The sequence below is a fragment of the Bos mutus genome, chromosome 23, assembly GCF_027580195.1.
Source record: "Bos mutus isolate GX-2022 chromosome 23, NWIPB_WYAK_1.1, whole genome shotgun sequence".
NCBI lineage: Eukaryota > Metazoa > Chordata > Mammalia > Artiodactyla > Bovidae > Bos > Bos mutus.
This window is the reverse complement of record NC_091639.1, coordinates 8,161,408-8,168,819: the sequence shown is the minus strand read 5'-3', so window position 1 is coordinate 8,168,819 and position 7,412 is coordinate 8,161,408. Positions and strand designations below refer to the sequence as shown.

Genomic DNA, 7,412 nt, shown 5'->3' with positions numbered 1-7,412 from the left:
CAGGGTTTACAGCTATCTCCGCACTCTGACTGTGGTTTTGTGACTCAAATCGCAAGAGGGACTTACTGTTAAGTAGAATAGACTCCAGGCCCGAGATTTGTTTGCAAAATGTCCAGTGGAACATGTAGAGAAAAGGCAAGAGGCAGAGGGATTGATGAGCAGAGAGGAGAATTTCTGCCAAACCCTTCAGCTAAATAAGAGATCAGGTGACCGACCAGAGCCACCAGGGGTGCGGGTGGCTCAGTGGAGCTGGCCTGAATGTTGGGGACCTCAGCCTTCCTAGGAAAATCCAGATCCCAGCCCCACCAGAAGCTGAAACAATGGCCTCCAAGCCTGAGAAGAGGGTCGCCTCGTCTGTCTTTATCACCCTGGTGCCCCCACGTCGAGATGAGGCTGTGGTTGAGGAGGTGAGGCGAGCAGCTTGTGAGGCCCAGCCTGGCCACCCCTGGGAATCTCCTGCCCCCACAAAGGCACCCGGGGCTGGCTCGGTGGGAAAGCTCCGTTCCTGGATGCCTCCTGGCAGGACTGCCGCCCCAGGGCCAGCTGTTCCACCTCCGCTCTCCAATGGAGGGTGTCACTTCCTTCTCGCCCTTGGACACTGATGATGCTCTTCCAGACCCGGACCTCCTCCCACCTCTGCCTCCACCCCCTCCAGTGGACCTGCCCCTCCTGACAAAGAGCCCCCTCCGCGATGGGGGCATCACTCATTTCAGACTTGGGGCAGTTGCACCTGCCCCTCCCCCACCCCCATCCCCGCACAGGCCCTGGTGGAGGGGCCTCCACTGCAGCCTCGGCCCAGTCATCTCAAGCCCGCAGAGGAGGAGCTGCTGCCCACCACTCCAAAGAGCCTGTCGGCTTCCCTGAGAGAGACATCTGTGCCTTCTGCCGCAAGACTGTGTCCCCCCGAGAGCTGGGCGTAGAGGCCATGGAGAGGCAGTACCCGCCCAGTGCTTCGCGTGCTGTGTCTGCCGCCAACGGCTGGCTGGGCAGAGCTTCTACCAGAAGGATGGGCGGCCCCTCTGTGAAGCCTGCTACCAGGACACCTGGAGAAGTGTGCCAAGTGTGCAAGGTTGTCCGGGAGTGCATCATCTGGGCCCTAGGCCAGGCCTTCCACCCCTCCTGTGTGTGACCTGCACCTGGTGCATCGGGGACGAGGGCTTTGCCCTGGACAGTCAGAATGGGGTGTACTGCCTGGACGACTTCTACAGGAAGTTCGCCCGGTGTGCAGCATCTGTGAGTATCCCATCATCGCCCGAGACGGGAAGGATGCCTTCAAAATTGAGTACATGGGAAGAAACTTCCATGAGAATTGCTACCCGTGTCAGGACTGCAGGGTCCTCCTGTCTGTGGAGCCCACGGACCAGGGCTGCTACCCGCTGAACAACCGTCTCTTCTGCAAGCTGTGCCATGTGAAGCAGAGTGCTGCGGGGTGCTGCTGAGGGCACCGCTGGGCTGGGGGCTGTGGCTGCACACTAGCCCTGCTTGTCAGGACCCCTTCCCTAACTTGTGTCCCTTCCCAACCTGTTCTGGCATGCTTTCCTTCCAAGCCACACGCAGGGACCAGCTTGCAGCTCCACCCATCACTTCGGCCGCTGAGCCCCGGCCTCCTCCCAGCTCAGAACACCCTTCAGACTCTCAGCGGTTCCTTCTCTCCTCTGGGCACCAGAAGGCTTTTGTACTGTGAACGTCATGCCCAGGGGTCCCACCTCCACCACTCTGGCCCCTCTTGAGCACTGGCCTTGACCTCCATTTCCAGGGGTCAGTTGGGTGAGTCTCCAGCAGGCACCCTGTGTCCATAGCGATGATCCACAAGCTCTGAGGGTGCTGAGCTATTAGAGTACAACTGCGGAGTCCTTTAAAAAGCACTATTTTTAACCTTTGAAGGTTAAATGATGAGAAACATACTTTGGATTTTGGGAGAAGATGGGGAAATACCTTCCATTGTTCATAAATGTACAAGATGGTGACCCTCCTGGTGGCACGGACTTCCCACCTCGGGGCCATGTTGACATGGGGCTCAGACCCTGCACAGCAGTGGCAGGAGCAAAGGGCGACACGCTGACACCCAAGGATGATGTCAGCAACTCTTCCACCTGCCTTCTGGTGCCTCCTTCCTGTGCGACAGTGATTCTGCAGACACTGATTAAGTGCCTGTTGTTTGCCAGGGAGCGGAGCACAGGAGCCCTCGCGTGTTCCTCCTGCAGCCTAGAAGGGGGCTGTGCTCACACACACACACACACACACCTCCAGAACAGTAACAAGGGTGTCCCCCAACCCCTGCTTGGGCCCTTCAGCCCAGGCTGCCCTGTGACCACTGCCCACTCAAGGCCACACCTCTAAGATTCTTTTCCCTTTTAAGAAAAAATCACTTGTTGCTTTGTAACTTCTAAGACATTTTGTAGGGCATGAACACACGAAGCAAAAGGTGCTTTCCTCCCTGGGGTCGTCTCAATGTACCATGTGCTCTTAGGAGGATTCTCAGAGCTCCACATGCCTGGAGGGTTTCTGTGTAAGGCCCCCTAAGGGCTTCAGACCAGAGCAGAGTGTCTTGCCTGAAGCTTAGAGCAGCGAGTCCCAAACTCCAGGCATTCCCATAACCTCCACAATTTTTATCATATGAGGACCTCCTGTTGTCTAACTTCCTTAATATTTTCTTTAACTCAACATCTTTTTTCTTTTTACTCACTTACCAATCTAGTCTTATGCTAACTAAGCAATATATCCACACAGTCACATGTTGATGTGCTAGTTATACATGAAAATAAATGCATAACTATTCAAAAAATAAATAAATAAGAGATCAATTCATGAGAATATCATGCTATGTTTTAATGTTGTAGAGTAAGTGATAGCCGTCCTGCTTGCTTTCTGGTTGCTGCACTGAGATTTGGAGCTTTAATGCTCAAAACTTAAATCTGATGCCCCCCCTCTCCTGCCCACCCCTGCCCCCCCTACCCGCCAGCCCCACCACCATCCTGCCTCTGTAATTCTGGAGGCTGATATGAATGATGAAACAAGGGTAGGAAAAAAATGAATGAGAAACTGGAAAAGAGGTGAATACAGAAGGGAAAATCAAAGGACTTTAATCAAAGAATATATTCAATGGGCACCCCACTCCAGTACTCTTGCCTGGAAAATCCCATGGACGGAGGAGCCTGGCAGGCTGCAGTCCATGGGGTCGTTAAAGAGTCGGACACGACTGAAGCGACTTAACAGCAGCAGCAGCAGCCAGGATATTTAAACTTAAAATGGAAAATTAAACACTATTGTGTAGAGGGAAATACAAGGAAAAGAATAAAGACACGAGCAGGAAAGACAGACACAATGCTCTGACAGTGTTCGTCTGTGGCCATAGTCGGGAGAGCTACCTAAGTGGGGTTCAGTGCTACTGGTGATGTTTTATAGCTCCACCTGGGTGGTAAAAATAAGAGTATTGTGTTTTCTTCATCCCTGGCATAGGAAATGGCGACCCACTTCAGTATTCTTTCCTGAGAAATCCCATGGACAGAGGAGTCTGGTGGGCTACAGTCCACAGGGTTGCAAACTTTTGGACATGACTGAGCGACTGAGCACATGTGCACATTTTCTTCATGTTATATACGTATATCGGAGAAGGCAATGGCACCCCACTCCAGTACTCTTGCCTGGAAAATCCCACGGACCGAGGAGCCTCGTAGGCTGCAGTCCATGGGGTCTCGAAGAGTTGGACACGACTGAGCGACTTCACTTTCACTTTTCACTTTCATGCATTGGAGAAGGAAATGGCGACCCACTCCAGTCTGGCCTGGAGAATCCCAGGGACGGGGGGGCCTGGTGGGCTGCCGTCTATGGGGTCGCACAGAGTCGGACACGACTGGAGCGACTTAGCAGCATATACGTATATGCATAGTATTTATAAACGTTCAATATTATCATATAACATATAACACATATTTATTTATATACATACAGAAAGCTTATAAATATAATATATGTACAGTTTGTTTTTGACATCCAAATCCTGATATATTGTTGCATTACAGAAACATAGTTTCTCAAGCAGAAATGAGGATGGTGAAGGTACAAGGGGGATAAGAGGACGATGGAGGCACGATACCCATAAACCGTGATTGTTCCATCACGTGAATATGTCACAGCTTGTTTAGCTCAACTATTACTCCAAGAATTTAAGCTATTTCTTTATTTTTTGGTTATAAATATCAGTGCAACGAAAATTGTTATTTCCTCCGATAGTTTACCTAGGAGTAATTCCTAGAGGCAAATTATGAAATCAAGACTATAAACATTTTCATGAAACAATTCAAAATGCCCTTTGACTTTCAAATACAACGTATATGCTTTGGTTTTGTTGTTTAGTTGCTAAGCCATGTCCGACTCCTTCACATCCCCATGGACTGTAGCCTGCCAGGCTCCTCTGTCCATGGGATTTCCCGGGTAGGAATCCTGAAGTGGGTAGCCGTTTCCTACTCCAGGGGATCTTCTCAACCCAGGGACTGAACCTGTGTCTCTTGAGTCTCCTACATTGGCAGGTGGGTTCTTCACCACTAGCCTCCTGGGAAGCCTGTGCTCCATGGTAGGTGATTCTTTTCTATGTGCCTGCTCCTCCCCCAGCCCTGACTGAAGATGCACCCTGTCCCTTTCTGCTCTGCTTTATGTCCTGGCAAGTTCACCGGCAAGAACTTGAGGACATTGCTGAGCCTTTTTGTATAAACGAGATGTTTCCGTGGTCTATTTTAAAAGAATAATGAAAAATGATAAAAAAAAAAATGGAGGCTGATGGGTTCCCAATATCTCCTCTCCTGAGTTCTGGGGTTTTGCCGCTTATTAGCTGTATGTGACCTTGAGTGAGTTACTTAACTTCTCCATGCCTCAGTTTACTCATCTGAAAGGAGATAGATGTGCCTACTTCTTATGGTGACTTAGGAGGATTAAGAGATAAAATATATGTGTATAGGTACTTAGACAAATAGCTGGCCCCTGGCAAGCATGATATAAATGTTAGTTGTCATTATTATCGTTATCATCTTTTTCTGGGAAATTGCTCAAAAGATTGGGAGACATTCGGTGATTCCAAGCACTCATCTGAGTTAATGGAATGAGTAAATCAAGAACTAGAAAAAATTAATTGCTGCTGTCTTGTTTCATATATTGAAATATTAATATTAATGAAGCATTGATTTAATCATTATGGACTTTCCTTCTTATAGGGAATCTACAGCTTCTTCAGAAGCCAAAAGAAACTATACTCTTTATTATTATTATTATTATTATTATTATTATTATTGTGGGAAAGTAATGGCTTCAGGGTCTTCCCTGGTGACTCAGCAGTAAAGAATCTGCCTGCAATGCAGGAGACTCTGGTTCGATCCTTGGGTCAGGAAGATTCCCTTGGAGGAGGGCGTGGCAACCCACTCCAGTATTCTCGCCTAGAGAATCCCATGGACAAAGGAGTCTGGCGGGCTGCAGTCCATAGGGCCGTATACAGTCGGACACGACTCAGTGACTAACACTTCGGTGTGGTGAAATCCCTCTTCCGCAGGTACGCTATGTCTCAGTGTGCACTCTACGGAAATCGTTAGTGGGAATTAAGACGTCAGGCTAAAATGAAACCACACAACCAGCAATTAAAATGAGGCAACACACAGGTGATCCATCCAGGTGCTTGGCAATCTCTACTTATCAAGGATGATTTGTCGTACTTAAAAAGTCAGCTGAATCAGAACAGACTTTTTTTAATGCGTCTGAAACTTTGATGTGACATTTTTCCCATAGGATCTAATTTCCTCAGGTTTTACTTGATCAACCCCCTAGGTTTATTAACAGGTGGTGATGCTGGGTTAATTACAGGAGGAAATGAGTGCACATCAGAGACCTAGGTGAGCACTTCAACGTGCAGTCACCTTAAATCATCAATGATTTGTTGCAGCTCCTCAGTCAGCAAAGGGTTTGGACGATAATGAAGCTGGATGCAGGGGCTTCCCAGGGGTTGCAGTGGTGAAGAGTCCGCCTGCCAATGCAGGAGACACAGGAGACATGGTTTTGATCCCTGGGTAGGAAAGATTCCCTGGAGAAGGAAATGGCCACCCACTCCAGTGTTCTTGCCTGGAAAATTCCATGGACAGAGGAGCATGGAGGGCTACAGTACCTGGGGTCACAAAAGAGCTGGACATGACTTAACAAGAAACTAAGCAGCAACAACTAAATGCAACATGTTAGTTCCCTGTATATGCTGTGTCGCTTCAGTCAAGTCCAACTCTGCGACCCCCTGACCTAAGTGACCAAGGCAGTAGTCAAAACTGCCATGCAAAATCTTTTAAAGACTTCTTTTAAATGATTTAATTATATTATTATTTAATATATATTATATTTATTATTTAATATTATATTTAATAAATATATTTAATGAAATTGGTAGTTTACAAATACTGATTTATAGAATCCTCATAACAACCCTAGGGGGTCAGTACAGTTATCACTCAGAAGGCACACAAAAGTAACTCATCCTCTGTCACACAAGTAGCAAGAGGGGTGACTCAACACGGGCAGCCTGGCCTCAGACCTAAGGACTGAACCGCTGTATGATGCAGGAGGTCACGGTCTGCTTGCCTTTGCTAAAAAGCTTTTCCTGGCTTTCCATCTGAGTCAGAGGGAAAGCCTAGGTCCTCATCAAGGCCTCCCGGGCTTCAGGAGGGCTCACTCCTGCCTGCCTTGTGACCTCATTTCCCATCACCCTCTCAACCTCTCAGCTCAGGCTAAACTGCCATTCTCAACACCCAACCCCTCTCTGACTCTTTGCCTTTGCCCTTCCCTTGACTTTTATGCATGTGAATGCATGCAAATCATCCCTCAATGAAGACTCTTCGGCGTACAAAAGTGCTGGCCACAACCGGTGAACTGACTTCTGGCCCCACTAGTGGGTTACAACCTTCAGTGTGATAAGCATTAGCTCCAGGGACTTGCAGCACTGGGGATATGAGCACAAGGGTCTAATTTAATCCTCCGAGTCTTGGAGAATTCCTCTTTCTACAATGTTATAGAAACTTTTAGAGGGACCTGAACCAAAATTTCAAAGGCGACTCTTCTCCCTTTTACTAATTTAGCATCACTGGATGCCTGCAGTCTGTGCAGTCAGCACTGAACAGGCAGAATCGACCTGGCTGTCAACAAAGTTCCTACACCACTTTTCCCCTTGGCTTCCGCAAGACTTGCTCCAGTCTGTTCCAAAGGCAAGCATGTCTCCACCGGCCACTCTCTATGCACCTTATACTGCGTTTTTCTTCCTTTCATTCATTATGTGATATGTGATATATGTTTACTGACCAATCATTTGTATATTGCTTCTCTCTCCCACCCCAGAGCTTCATGAGGACAATCTTTGGTGTTTATCTACTGCTGTAATCCCAGAGTTTAGT

The 7,412-nt window shown here is 48.2% G+C and overlaps 1 pseudogene; it reads left to right on the top strand.

Moving 5' to 3' along the window:
* Window positions 1-229: 229 nt before the first annotated feature.
* On the top strand, window positions 230-1,721 carry LOC102273261 (filamin-binding LIM protein 1 pseudogene; annotated as a pseudogene).
* The last annotated feature ends 5,691 nt before the right edge of the window (window positions 1,722-7,412 follow it).